Source organism: Megascapheus bottae, unplaced genomic scaffold, assembly GCF_031878675.1.
Source record: "Megascapheus bottae isolate mThoBot1 unplaced genomic scaffold, mThoBot2.hap1 HAP1_SCAFFOLD_43, whole genome shotgun sequence".
In the NCBI taxonomy this organism is placed as follows: Eukaryota; Metazoa; Chordata; class Mammalia; order Rodentia; family Geomyidae; genus Megascapheus; species Megascapheus bottae.
In genome coordinates this window covers 4,805,534-4,820,188 of record NW_028327392.1, presented here as the reverse complement: position 1 = coordinate 4,820,188, position 14,655 = coordinate 4,805,534, and positions in this window count along the sequence as shown.

Sequence of the window (14,655 nt, the reverse complement as noted above, 5' to 3'; positions counted from 1 at the left end):
ACTTTGGAATAGTTCTGCAAGGAATATAAAACAATCAAAAATTGCGTGGAGAGTGCTAAAAAAGTACTAAATATAGAATTACATAGAAATATGGTCCAACACTTCTATTTCTAGATTTGTACCTAACGGAAGAGAAAGCAGAGACTAGAACAAATATGTGGAGAATCCATTCACAACTATTAATAATAATCAAAAGATAGAAATATGCAAAAGAATGCATTGAAAAGGAGGAACATTTTACTATATTTTACAGATGAATCTTGATTACAGTAAACTAAAAATACAGCAGTCATAAAGGAAGAGCTAGGGTATGTTTTCCCTTCCAGAGCTTCCAAGGATCAACAAACCCTTAGAGCCAAAAAGCACGATGGTTCCAGAGAATGGATTAGAGAGGAACAGGAGCTGAATGTTTAATGATTATACATGGAAGATGAAACTTGCTCTAGATGGGTAGAATGAAGAGAGAACTGTACCCTAAACAATGGTTATGTAGCCACACAGGATGGGACACACCTATACTCCTTGATCTTGGGAAACTCAAGAAGGATTTTTAGCCATCCTAGATGCATGGAAAGATCTATCATAAAAACTAATGTGGAGGGGCTGGGAGTTTGGCATAGTTGTAGAGTGCTTGTATGAAGACGAAGGTTCAATTCCGCAGTACCACATACACAGAAAAAACCAGAAGTAGTGCTGTGGCTCAAGTAGAAGATCACGAGGCTTCAGGAAAGCTGAAGGACAGTGCTCAGACCGAGTTCCAGCCAAAGGGCTTGTTTAAAAAAAAAAACAGAAAGCTGAGCATGATGGGGTGGTGGCTCACTTCTATAATCCTAGCTACTCAGGAGGCTGAGATCTGAGGATCAAGGTTTAAAGCCATCCTGGCACACAAAGACCTGACACTCTTATCTACAATTTACCTTTAGAAAATGGGAAGTGGGCCTTGGCTCCAGGGTAAGGTGGTAGCCTGGAACTGAAGAGCTCAGGGATAGTGCCCAGGCTGAGTTCAAGATCTATGACCCACCAAAAAAAAAACAAAAAACAAAAAATAATTTGGAAAAATTTGGATTCTGTGAATTTTATCAGGCATATAAATGTCTTTTTTTGTTGCTGAAATAACAAATTGTTTGGAAACATTTTAAAAGTTTTTACCTAGAAATCTACACTACAAATGGAATTAAAACAAACACAAAATATGCAAAAGATACAAATTATCACAATATGGGTATCCTGCTTCTGTATCTTTTCACTGACTCCTGTTCAAATGAGTCACATATTCTGAACCATTTCTCCCAGTCGATATATGCCACACATGTTAGCTTGTACTGAACTTCTTGGGAAATCAAAAGCAAATACTAAGCAAATGTGTGTTAGATTCTTTCAACAGTGATATTCAAATATAAATCCCTACTCATTGCATTATTTAATATCAATGCCGGAATCTAACTTACACTGGTAGAATCTTCAATCGTTTGATAATCTTCAAAAGGGTGTGTAAATATTTAGGATCATTATGTCTTGCTGGAGGAAAGATCCCTTTAGTAGTATTTAGTAACCTTCTTTGTCTTTTCTTACTAATTTTAGTTTGAAGTCTATTGTATATGATATGAGGATGGCAACTCCAGATTGTTTATGGGGGCAATTAGTTGACAGAGTTTATTCCAACCTCTCACTTTCAAAAGATGATTGTTTTTGGATAAGATTTGTCTCTTGAAGACAGCAGAACGATGGCTCTTGCATTTTGATCCAACTAGACAGCCTATGCCGTTTAATTGGAGAGTTAAGTCCATTGATATTGAGAGTTAGGATTGAGAAATATTTATTAGTTCCTACCATTTTGAAAAGCTTTTAGTAGGGCCTGTGTCTTGACAGTTCTTGTGGTCCTTAGATGGTATGCTGTTTAGGTGCCATTTCTTTCCCTATATTGCATTTATTTTGGTTTTCTATGTATAGAGCATCTTTGAGAATTCTCTGTAGTGTTGGTTTTGTTTCGACAAATTGTTGCAGCTTTTCCCTGGAATGGAATGTTTTTATTCTTCCCTCAGTTATGAATAAGAGCTTAGCTGGCTACAGTATTCTTGGTTGGTAGTTATCTGATTTAAGGTCTTGACATATATGCTTCCAGTCACTTCCTGCTTGCATGGTCTCTGCTGAGAAATCTGGGGTTATTCTGATTGGTTTGCCTTTATAGGTTACTGATCAATTTTCCCTGGCTGCCTTTAGGATCTTTTCTTTCATTTCTAGTGATCCAGTTCGGATCACAATGTGGCGGTGGGATGTTCTTTTCTGGTCAGATCTTTTTGGGGTTCTAAAAGCTTCTCGTATCTGGATGGGCCTGCCCTTCTGGATATTTGGGAAGTTCTCCGAGATGATTCCCTGAAATATATTTCCAATACCATTGACCTCTTTCTCCACGCCCTCCTCAATACCAACTAGCCTTAAATTAGGCTTCCTAATTGCATCTTGGACCTCCTGAATCGCTCTCTCATATTTCCTAGATTTGGATTGACTCATTTTCTGTTCTTTCTCTATAATAACTAAATTATCTTCAGCCCCGGAAATTCTCTCCTCTGCATTGTCTAACCTGCTATCAAAGCTATCTACTTTATTTTTCATCTCCCTTGCTTCTAATTGCTCATTTTTGATGCCTTGCATCTCTTCTTTTAGATCATGTATGGATTTCTTTATCTCCTTGATTTCCTTTTGAGTGGTTAGCTCAGTAGCTTTATTTTGTTTGGATATTTGCTGGAGTTTGGTCACGTTTTTATTTGTGGATTCTATGAATTCATCCATCTTTCTTTGAAAAACCTTTATTATGGCCTCCCTTATGGCTTCTTCTTTATCACTTATCTCCTTGTTTATGCTTTCCTCATGTTCACCTTTGGCTTCCTCCATTATCCCTTTCTTTATATTTTCACATTTTCCATTAATGATGTTTATCAATTGCATTTGTGTAGCACTTGGAAGACTCTCCTCTAGGTTTGCCAGTGACTGTTCCATTGTCTGTTTACATTGGGTGGGGGATGTTGTTTCTTGATTTGACATTTTTCTTGAGTTTCTTGTTCTGCCCATTTGAAAATGGGAGCAAGATTATTACTAAATACGATTATAGTTTTTCAGATATAACCAACGTAGACCTCTGTAGCTGGCAGACATTAGATGTTCACAAGTTTTGATTGGTATTATCACACTTTCCTTTGTGCACTTACAGACCAGTCTAATACAACCATTGATAAGCGATTTATACCCAAAACAATAAGCCTCTCAATCCAATCTCTATTGTCTTTAAATCCCTCTGAGCCTAGAGAATAATTAACCACGTACATATACAATATTGCTCAACAGCCACCAAGTGTAGATCCGTGCAGTATAAGGGTTGAAAGACGAGCAGAGCTCCAGAGATAGAAAAAAAGAATGAGAGAGGTCAGGGGAGGTACAAGAGCATTAACGTAGGAGTGTAAGAATATTGTAGTTATGAAGAAAAGGTATAGCATGAGGATAACTGACCTAAGTTGGTAAGTAGGTAGCATATTTCAGTACAAAGTTTGAAAGTATTAGAATAAAACTTATGTGTTGCTGCACGACTAGCTCTTAGCCCAACCAGTGGCCTCACAGTGGACCATGGGATGGATCTGTTTTTCTTGTCTACGTTGAGGGAAAGGGGTATTTCACAAGAGGCTGAAGCGAAGATTTCAGAAGCAAATGCTGTGGGTGAATTAGCTCATAAAAAGCATTTTTACTTTCTTTTATCTTTCTGCCAGTCTTGGGGCTTGAATTCAGGGCCTGAGCACTGTCCTCGGGTTTTCTCAAGTCTAGCCCTCTGCCACTTGAACCACAGTGCCATATCTAGATTTTCTATCTGTGATACTGAGCAATCAAACCCAGATGTTCATGGGTGCTAGGCAAGCACTCTACCACTATGCCAAACTCTAAATACTGACATAGTAATTATAAAGTCATCATCATCATATCAAAATATCCTTTCTCCTACCAAGAATGAACACTTATCTATGTGTGTTATGCTTTTTTTAAATTTCACTAATTCTTCTGTGTTTTTCCCTCTTGCATTTTTTACACATGACAGCAAAGCTAATCATCAGGAAAAAATTGGTTAGGATACAGAAACCTAATAATATCCTAGTAGATTGACGTCAAAAATATGTGCAAGACGCCCTGTGTGTTTGACCTAGTGGTAGAGTCCTTGGCTACCACGCAAAAAGACTCAGGTTTGATTCCTCATTTCCACATACATAGAAAACGCTGCAAGTGGTGCTGTGGCTCGGTGGGACAGCTAAAGCCTAAAGAAAGCCCAAGAACAATGTTAACACTCTGAGGTCAAGTCCCAAGACTAGCAAAAACAAAAAAAAATTCGACAAGGGGCAAAATGCAGGTAGAGAAGGCACTGTGAAGCAAACGTCTTGTAAAGGATGAGGGCAATATTGACCCTTAAGTTTGGATCTTACCTAAGAAAGGCTCCTTGAGCCTGAGACCAGACTGGTAGTTGGGCCTAGTGGAAGATATTGGGATTGGACAAATAAGGTGTGCTGTTTAGTATATCCACATGTATATTGTGAGATTGGAGGAGAGCTTCAGCCTCCAGTATGCCTTTGGTGAGGCCTTCTGTGAGCAAGGATCTTTGGTCATTGGGCCCTGAAAAGTGACCCTGCCTCCCTCCTAATGGAACAGCATATGGAAACCTGGTAACCAAGCCACTGTAACTAACAACCAACTCAAGCCAGCTCACTTGGCCTGTGGCTCAGGAGGAAGAAAGGTGTTGCTGTGCTGTTGCCAAAGGTCTGGAAACTCGAGTCTCAGGCATGGAAGTTGTGGATGTCTTACTCGAAGATGTACATGCTAGATCATTGCCAAGCCACAAATCCAGTATAACAGGCCTTTCTCTAAGAAGAAGAACAGGAAAATACAGGGCAACCAGATGAGGTATATTTCTAAGAAGAAATGTATTTGACCCCATCATCCTCCCCACACACTACAACTTCCTTTTTTTTTAAATTTTTTTATTGTAATCAGTAAAAGGGTTACATGATATTTGTCAGATAGATGGTGCATTAATTCACATACATTGATACCCTTTCACATGTCTTGTTACCCATTTCCCTCCAACCCCACACCCCCACCCGTCTTGGTTTTCCCCCCTTCCCTATCAAATTTCAAATATCCAAATACAAATAAATTCAATATATCAGATAACAAAGTGAGATACTATACCAATATGGGATAAGCAAGGGACAGAAAGGAGATGAGAGACAACATAGTACATTAAGGACAACAATCATTCATTATATGGCTTTTGTTCAGTATCCTGGAGGTCCTTTCAATTAGCTTCACATTATATGGCCTTATATATGGGCTTTTGCTCTATTGCAAATCTCTGCTAGTAGAGCCCAAGGTTTCTACTGATTATGACGAATGAGGGAAACCCCTGAGCCTAAGTTATATTGAGTCTGGCTTACTTCACTTAATATGATTTTTTCTAAGTCTTACCATTTCCTAACAAATGGGGCAATGTCATTCTTTCTGACAGCAGCATAGAATTCCATTGTGTACAAATACCACAACTTGTTGATCCACTCATCAACTGAGGGACATCTGGGTTGGTTCCATATCTTTGCTGTGGTGAATATTGCTGCAATGAACATTGTTGTGCTAGTGGGTTTAGTATGCCCTTGTTTCTGGATTGTTGGGTAAATGCCAAGTAGTGGAATTGCTGGGTCATAGGGGAGATCTATGTTTAACCTTTTGAGGCACTGCCACACTGCTTTCAATAGTGGTTGAACGAGTTTGCACTCCCACCAACAGTGTAGTAGTGATCCCTCCTGGCCAAATCCCCTCCAGCATCTGTTGTCATTCGTTTCCTTATCCTGGCCATTCTAACTGGAGTGAGGTGGAATCTTAGAGTTGTTTTGATTTGCAATTCTTTATGACCAGAGATGTTGAGCATTTCTTCATGTGTCTATAGGCCATTTTTGTTTCTTCTTCAGAGAAGACTCTCTTTAAGTCTTTGGCCCATTTTTTAATGGGATGGGTGTTACTTTGGAGGTTAGTTTTGGAGTGATTCAATTTTTTGAGTTGTTGATATATTTTAGATATGAGGCCTTCGTCCTTTGTTTGGTTGGTGAAGATCTTCTCCCACTCTGTAGGCTTCCTGATTAGTTTACTAGCTATATCCGTTGCCATACAAAAGCTCTGCAGTTTAATGCAGTCACACTTATCCAGCCTTTCTGTGATTTGTTGTGATTCTTGGTCCTTAGTAAGAAAGTTTCTTTGAAAAACTTTTATTATGGCCTCCTTTATGGCTTCTTCTTTTTCACATATCACCTTGTTTATGCTTTCCTCTTGTTCAGCTATGGCTTCCTCCATTATCTCTTTCTTTATATTTTCACATTTTCCATTAATGATGTTTATCAATTGCATTTGTGTAGCACTTGGAAGACTCTCCTCTAGGTTTGCCAGTGACTGTTCCATTGTCTGTTTACATTGGGTGGGGGATGTTGTTTCTTGATTTGACACTTTTCTTGAGTTTCTTGTTCTGCCCATTTGAAAATGGGAGCAAGATTACTACTAAATACGATTATAGTTTTTCAGATATAACCAACCTAGACCTCTGTAGCTGGCAGACACTAGATGTTCACAAGTTTTGATTGGTATTATCACTCTTTCTTTTTGTGCATTAAAAAGCAGTCTAATACAACCACTGATAAGCGATTTATACCCAAAACAATAAGCCTCTCATTCCAATCTCTATTGTCTTTAAGTCCCTCCGAGCCTAGAGAATAATTAACCACCTACATATACAATATTGCTCAACAGCCATCAAGTGTAGATCCGTGCAGTTTAAGGGTTGAAAGACTAGCAGAGGTCCAGAGATAGAAAAAAAGAATGAGAGAGGTCAGGGGAGGTACAAGAGGATTAACGTAGGAGTGTAAGAATATTGTTGTCATGAAGAAAAGGTATAGCATAAGGATAACTGACCTAAGTTGGTAAGTAGGTAGCATATTTGAGTACAAATTTTGGAAAGTATTAGAATAAAACTTATGTGTTGCTGCACGACTAGCTCTTAGCCCAACCAGTGGCCTCACAGTGGACCATGGGATGGATCTGTTTTTCTTGTCTACGTTGAGGGAAAGGGGTATTACACAAGAGGAAGAAGCGAAGATTTCAGAAGCAAATGCTGTTAGTGAATTAGCACGTGAAATCATTTTTATTTTCTTTTATCTTTCTGCCAGTCTTGGGGCTTGAATTCAGGGCCTGAGCACTGTCCTCGGGTTTTCTCAAGTCTAGCCCTCTTCCACTTGAGCCACAGTGCCACATCTAGATTTTCTATCTATGTGATATTGAGCAATCAAACCCAGATCTTCATGGATGCTAGGCAAGCACTCTACCACTATACCAAACTCTCAACCCTGACATAGTAATTATAAATCATCATCATCATGTCAAAATATCCTTTCTCCTTCAAAGAATGAACACTTATCTATGTGTGTAATGCTTTTTTTAAAATTTCACTAATTCTTCTGTGTTTTTCCCTCTTGCATTTTTTACACATGACAGCAAAGCTAATCATCAGGAAAAAATTGATTAGAATACAGAAACCTAATAATATCCTAGTATATTGACGTCCAAAATATGCGCAAGATGCCCTGTGTGTTGGACAAATAAGGTGTGCTGTTTACTACATCCACATGTATATTGTGAGATTGGAGGAGAGATTCTGCCTCCAGTATGTCATTGGGGAGGTCTTCTGTGAGCAAGGATCTTTGGTCATTGGGCCCTGAAAGGTGACCCTGCCTCCCTCACAATGGAACAGAATATGGAACCCTGGTAACCAAGCCACTGTATCTAACAACCAGCTCAAGCCAGCTCACTTGGCCTGTGGCTCAGGAGGAAGAAAGATGTTGCTGTGCTGTTGCCAATGGTCAGGAAACTCGAGTCTCACGCATGGAAGTTCTGGATGTCTTACTCGAAGATGTACATGTTGATCATTGTCAAGCCACAAATCCAGTATAACAGGCCTTTCTCTAAGAAGAAGGCCATGAAAATCCAGGGCAACCAGATGAGGTAAATTTCTAAGAAGAAATGCATTTGACCCAATCATCCTCCCCACACACTACAACTTTATTTTTTTTAATTTTTTTATTGTAATTAGTAAAAGGGTTACACGATGTTTGCCAGATAGAAGGTGCATTAATTCACGTACATTGATACCATTTCGCATGTCTTGGTACCCATTTCCCTCCAACCCCCCACCCCCACCAGTCTTGGTTTTCCCCCCTTCCCTATCATATTTCAAATATCCAAATACAAATAAATTCAATATATCAGATAAAAAATTCAGATACTATACCAATATGGGATAACCAAGGGACAGCAAAGGACATGAGAGACAACATAGTACATTAAGGACAACAATCATTCATTATGTGGCTTTTGTTTCAATATTCTGGAGTTCCTTTCAATTAGCTTCACATTATATGGCCTTATATATGGCCTTTTGCTCTATTGCAAATCTCTGCTAGTAGAGCCCAAGGTTTCTACTGATTATGACAAATGAGGGAAACCACTGAGCCTAAGTTCCTTTGAGTCTGGCTTACTTCACTTAATATGATTTGTTCTAAGTCTTTCCATTTCCTAACAAATGGGGCAATGTCATTCTTTCTGACAGCAGCATAGAATTCCATTGTGTACAAATACCACAACTTGTTGATCCACTCATCAACTGAGGGACATCTGGGTTGGTTCCATACCTTTGGTATGGTGAATAGTGCTGCAATGAACATTGTTGTGCTAGTGGGTTTAGTATGCCCTTGTTTCTGGATTGTTGGGTAAAAGCCAAGTAGTGGAATTGCTGGGTCATAGGTGAGTTCTATGTTTAGCCTTTTGAGGCACTGCCACACTGCTTTCCATAGTGGTTGAACGAGTTTGCACTCCCACCAACAGTGTAGTAGTGATCCCTCCTGGCCACATCCCCTCCTGCATCTGTTGTCATTCGTTTTCCTGATCCTGGCCATTCTGACTGGAGTCAGGTGGAATCTCAAAGTTGTTTTGATTTTCATTTCCCTTATTGCTAGAGATATGGAGCATTTCTTCATGTGTCTAAAGCCCATTTTAATTTTTTCTTCAGAGAATACTCTTTTAAGTCTTTAGCCCACCTTTTAATAGGATGGTTGTTTCTTTGAAGATTTGTTTGGGACAGATTCATTTTTTTCAGCTATAGATATATTTTAGATAACTACATATAATTTTTGCAGCAAAAGAATGGAAGCCATCATGCTGGCTCACAACTTAATTTCAGCTACTTAGGAGGCTCAGGGCTTAGGATCACAGGTCAAAGCCAACCAGGGCCCTACAGTGTGTGAGATCAAACTCTGTGAACATACAATGACTGTAAGAGGAATCTCACTGCCTGGGAATGTAGCCTAATGGTAGAGTGCTCACCCAGAATGCATGAAGACCTAGGTTCTATTCACCGGTACCGCATACTCAGAAAAAAGCTAGAAGTGGCGCTGTGTCTCAAGAGGCAGAGCACTCACCTTGGGCAAGCGAGTCCAATGAAAATGTCTAGGCCCTGAGTCCAAGCCCTAGGACTGGCAAAAAGAAAAAAAAAGAGCAATCTTACTTAAGTAACAAGGAATGTACCCTATATTTATTTATTTATTTGTTTGTTTAAACACTAAAATGTATTTATATGAGATGAATCATTCAATTCTAAAAACAAAATATTCATTTTAGTTTACTTTTCATACATTTTTCATTGACAAAATTGTGGTATACATGTGTGTGAATATTTACATATGCATATATGTACATTATATATACATATATATACAGCTTTGGCAATTAAAATATCTGGGGACTTTTTCAGTGACAATAATAAAAATCTTTTAGAAATTTTAAGAGAAAATTATACATAACAAATTTACACTAGACTTACTCCATTTACTCATCCCTTTTTATTGTGTGCCAGTCCTGGGGTTTGAACTCAGAGCCTGAGCACTGTCCTTGGGTTTTCTCAAGGCTTGTTCTATACCAGTAGAGTGACAGAACCATTTTCAGCTTTCCTTTTTTTTTGCATTTTTTTATTGTAATTAGCAAAAGGGTTACATGATATTTGCCAGAAAGAAGGTGCATTAATTTACATACATTGATAGCCTTTCACATGTCTTGGTACCCATTTCCCTCCCTCCCCACACCCCTCACCCGTTTTGGTTTTCCCCCCTTCCCTATCAAATTTCAAATATCCAAATACAAATAAATTCAATATATCAGATAACAAAGTGAGATACTATACCAATATGAGATAACCAAGGGACAGCAAAGGAGATGAGAGACAACATAGTACATTAAGGACAACAATCATTCATTATATGGCTTTTGTTTCACTATCCTGGAGGTCCTTTCAATTAGTTTCACATTATATGTCCTTATGTATCAAGATTTTGCTCTATTGCAAGTCTCTGCTAGTACAGCCCAAGGTTTCTACTGATTATGACGAATGAGGGAAACCATTGAGCCTAAGTTCCTTTGAGTCTGGCTTACTTCACTTAATATGATTTTTTCTAAGTCTTTCCATTTCCTAACAAATGGGGCAATGTCATTCTTTCTGACAGCAGCATAGAATTCCATTGTGTACAAATACCACAACTTGTTGATCCACTCATCAACTGAGGGACATCTAGGTTGGTTCCATATCTTTGCTATGGTGAATAGTGCTGCAATGAACATGGTTGTGCTAGTGGGTTTAGTATGTCCTTGTTTCTGGGTGGTTGGGCAAACGCCAAGTAGTGGAATTGCTGGGTCATAGGGGAGTTCTATGTTTAGCCTTTTGAGGCACTGCCACACTGCTTTCCACAGTGGTTGAACGAGTTTGCACTCCCACCAACAGTGTAGTAGTGATCCCTCCTGGCCACATCCCCTCCAGCATCTGTTCTCATTCGTTTTCCTTATCCTGGCCATTCTAGCTGAGGCAATCCAAAATTTCATATGGAATAATAAAAGACCCCGTATAGCAAAAACACTTCTTAGCAGAAAGAACAGCGCTGGAGGAATTTCAATTCCAAACTTTAGACTCTATTACAGAGCTATAATTCTTAAAACAGCTTGGTACTGGCACAAGAAAAGGCCTGAAGACCAATGGAATAGAACTGAGGACCCAGATATTAAACCACACACCTATGGCCACCTAATTTTTGACAAGGGAGCCAAAAAAATAGAATGGAAGAAAGACAGCCTCTTCAACAAGTTTTGCTGGCAGAACTGGTTAAGCACCTGCAGAAAACTAAAGCTGGATCCTTCTTTGTCACCTTGCACTACAATTAACTCCAAATGGATCAAAGACCTGGAGGTAAAAGCTGACACATTGAAAACTCTACAGAAAGTAATAGGAGATGCAGTAGACCTCTTTGGCACAGGTCAAAACTTTCTTAATAAGGACCAAGAATCACAACAAATCAGAGAAAGGCTGGATAAGTGGGACTGCAGTAAACTGCAGAGCTTTTGTATGGCAATGGACATAGCTGGTAAACTAATCAGGAAGACTACAGAGTGGGAGAAGATCTTCACCAACCAAACAACGGACAAAGGCCTCCTGTCTAAAATATATCAACAACTCACAAAATTGAATCACTCCAAAACTAACCTCCAAAGTAACAACCATCCCATTAAAAAATGGGCCAAAGACTTAGAGAGAGTTTTCTCTCAAGAAGAAACAGAAATGGCCTATAGACACATGAAGAAATGCTCAACATCTCTGGTCATAAAAGAAATGCAAATCAAAACAACTCTAAGATTGTACCCTATATTTATACAGACTGAAAAATTCATTAAGAAATTAGAAAATATGTATAAAGTGCATAATTTCTTTTGTGTGTTTGCACTGGGTCTTCAGCTGAGTGCTTCAGCTCTATCCCTGACCTTTTCTGCTCAAGGCTAGCACTCTACCAATGCAGCCCCAAATCAACTATCTTCAATTGAGATATAAGCGATGAATATTTCAGGGTGCTTCATGAAAAACATTTTTATAAATTGAAACTTTCAACACAATCTTATTTTAATATGAATGTTGAGATGGGAAGAGACAGAAAAAGTGAAATGTTTCCTGATCCCCATAGAGAAGAGACTGAGAAGAACCACTGTGGTCTGCAGGCTTCTTTGTGAGTTTTGTTTGCTTGTTTGATTTTTGTCAATTGTGGGGCTTGAAATCTGGGCTTGGGCACTGTCCCTGAGCTCTTCAGCTCAAGCCTAGTACTTTAATCTGTGAGCCGCAGTGCCACTTCTGGTTTTTCTGGCAGTTAACTGGGTACTTTGGCTGGCTTTAAACTTTGATTCTCAGATCTTAGCCTCCTGAGTAGCTAAGATTATAGGTGTGAGGTACCATCACCAGGCTGCTGCTCTGTTACTATGCAGGTTCTGGATCAAGAACTTCAAGTTCTTACTTCAATTTTTTCTTCTCTTGCCTGATACTCTGCCATTTGAACGAAGCCCCAGTTCCTGGTCTTTGTTGGTTAATGAGAGATATTATGATTTTCTAATATTCAGAGCAATGATTATAAAACCCAGCATTTTACTTACTTGAATAAATTAAGAGACAGGACCTAGTGAGATGGAAAACAAATGTTTTTTTCAAGTTGCTATCCTGTTCTAATGCATAAGTCTGGCTATTTTGCTTACACACAAATATGTATTTTACAAGTTTCTACTCTATTTTTGCTTAGCTTAAAATCACCACTGCCATTTCATAGATTTTGTTGTTGTTGTTTGCGATGCTTGAATTCTGTGCCTGGGCTGTTCCTCAGATCTTCAGTTCAATGCCAGTGCTCTACTACTTTTGATTTGGCCAGTCCTGGGCTTGAACTCAGGGACTGAGCACTGTCCTTATATTTTCTCAAGGCTAGGGCTCTACCACTTCAGCCTCAGCACCACTTCCAGCATTTTTCTATGTATGTGGTATTGAGGAATTGAAACCAGGTCTTCGTGCATGCTAGGCAAGCACTCTACCAGTAGGCCAAACTCCCAGCCCAAAATTATTCATCATTACTCTTAGCTATCTTCTTTTTTTTATTATTGATTCGTCATGGTGCTTGGACTTTGGGCCTGGACACTGTCCCTGAGCCCTTCAGCTCAAGGCTAGCCCTCTTCCTCTACAGCTCCATTTTTGGTTTCTGGTAGTTAATTGGTGATGTAAGTCCAACAAACATATGTGTCCAGGCTGGCTTTGGGCTTTGAACCAAGGTCCTCCAATCTCAGCCTCCACAGTAGCTAGAATTACACGCTTCAGCCAGCAGTGCCTAACTGTTTGATGTCTCTGTCTCTGTCTCTCTGTCTCTGTCTGTTTGCCTGTCTGTCTCTCTCTCTGTCTCTGTCTCTCTGTCTCTCTCTGTCTCTGTCTCTCTGTCTGTCTCTCTGTCTCTCTCTCTCTGTCCTCTCTCTCTCTCTCTCTCTCTCTCTCTCTCTCTCTCTCTCTCTCTCTCTCTCTCTCTCTCTCTCTCTCTGTCTCTGTTGGTTGTAAGACTTTAATTGTGCACCTGGGCAGTGTCCCTGGGCTCTTCAGCTCAAGGCTACAACCTTAAACACCTTGAGCCACAGTGTCACTTCTGGTTTTCTGGTGCTTAAGTGGAAGTAACAGTTTCATGGACTTTAGTGTCTGGCCTGGCTTTGAACTGTGATCCTCAGAACCCAACCTTCTGAGATCATTTCCAGCTTTTTTTGGTGTAAGTGGTACAGAGTAATTGAACACAGGGCTTTGTGCATACTAGGCAAGCAAACTACCACTAGTGTGCACTCCAGCCTTAGATAAGGGCTTTCTTTTTCTTTTTCTTTTTTTCACTCATGTGGCTTGAACTCTGGGCCTGGATGTTTACCTTAAGCTCTTCAGCTCAAGGCAAGAGCTCTACCCCTTGAGGCACATTGTCATTTTGAATTTTCTGGATTATTTGGAAATAAGATTCTCACAGATTTTTATGCCTGGGCCGTCTTTGAACCTCGATCCTCCAGGGTAGCTAGGGTTACCAGGGTGAGCCACCAGTCACGGGCATTAAATTATTATTTTTTGCATGTCCTATGGCTTCAACTCATGGCCAGAGCACTGTCCTAGGGCTTGCTCAAGGATAGCACTTTACTTCAGCCAGCCAACTCCCGGTCCAATAGGCCACTCTTGAAGCTAAAATTACAGAGATCTGCCATAATACTGGCATGTCGTTATCTAAGTATATAATTTTTCTTCTATTTTTGATGGCTTTTCCTTAGTGGACATATTTCCTACATATTTTATGGAAAACTTCCTTCCCACTGGGGCCATAAGTTAAGCCTAGTGGAAGAGTTCTTGCCGAGCATGAATGAAGACCTGAGTTCAATTCCTCAGCACAACATAGATAAAAAAGATAAAAGTGGTGCTGTGGCACATGTGATAGAACTTGTGCCTTAAGAATAAACAAAAACAAAACCAAGGATCGTGCTCAGGTCCTGAGTCTAAGCCCAGTACTGGGAAAAAAAATTCTGCCCAAAGTAGACATTTAAACTTATTGTACTTTTCAAAAAATGTGTTGTCAAGGTGATATACAAAGAGATTGCTGTTACATATGTAATGAGTACATTTCTTGTAAACCCTGTTACCCCCTCCCCGTTTTCTCTTTCCCTTCCCCCCAA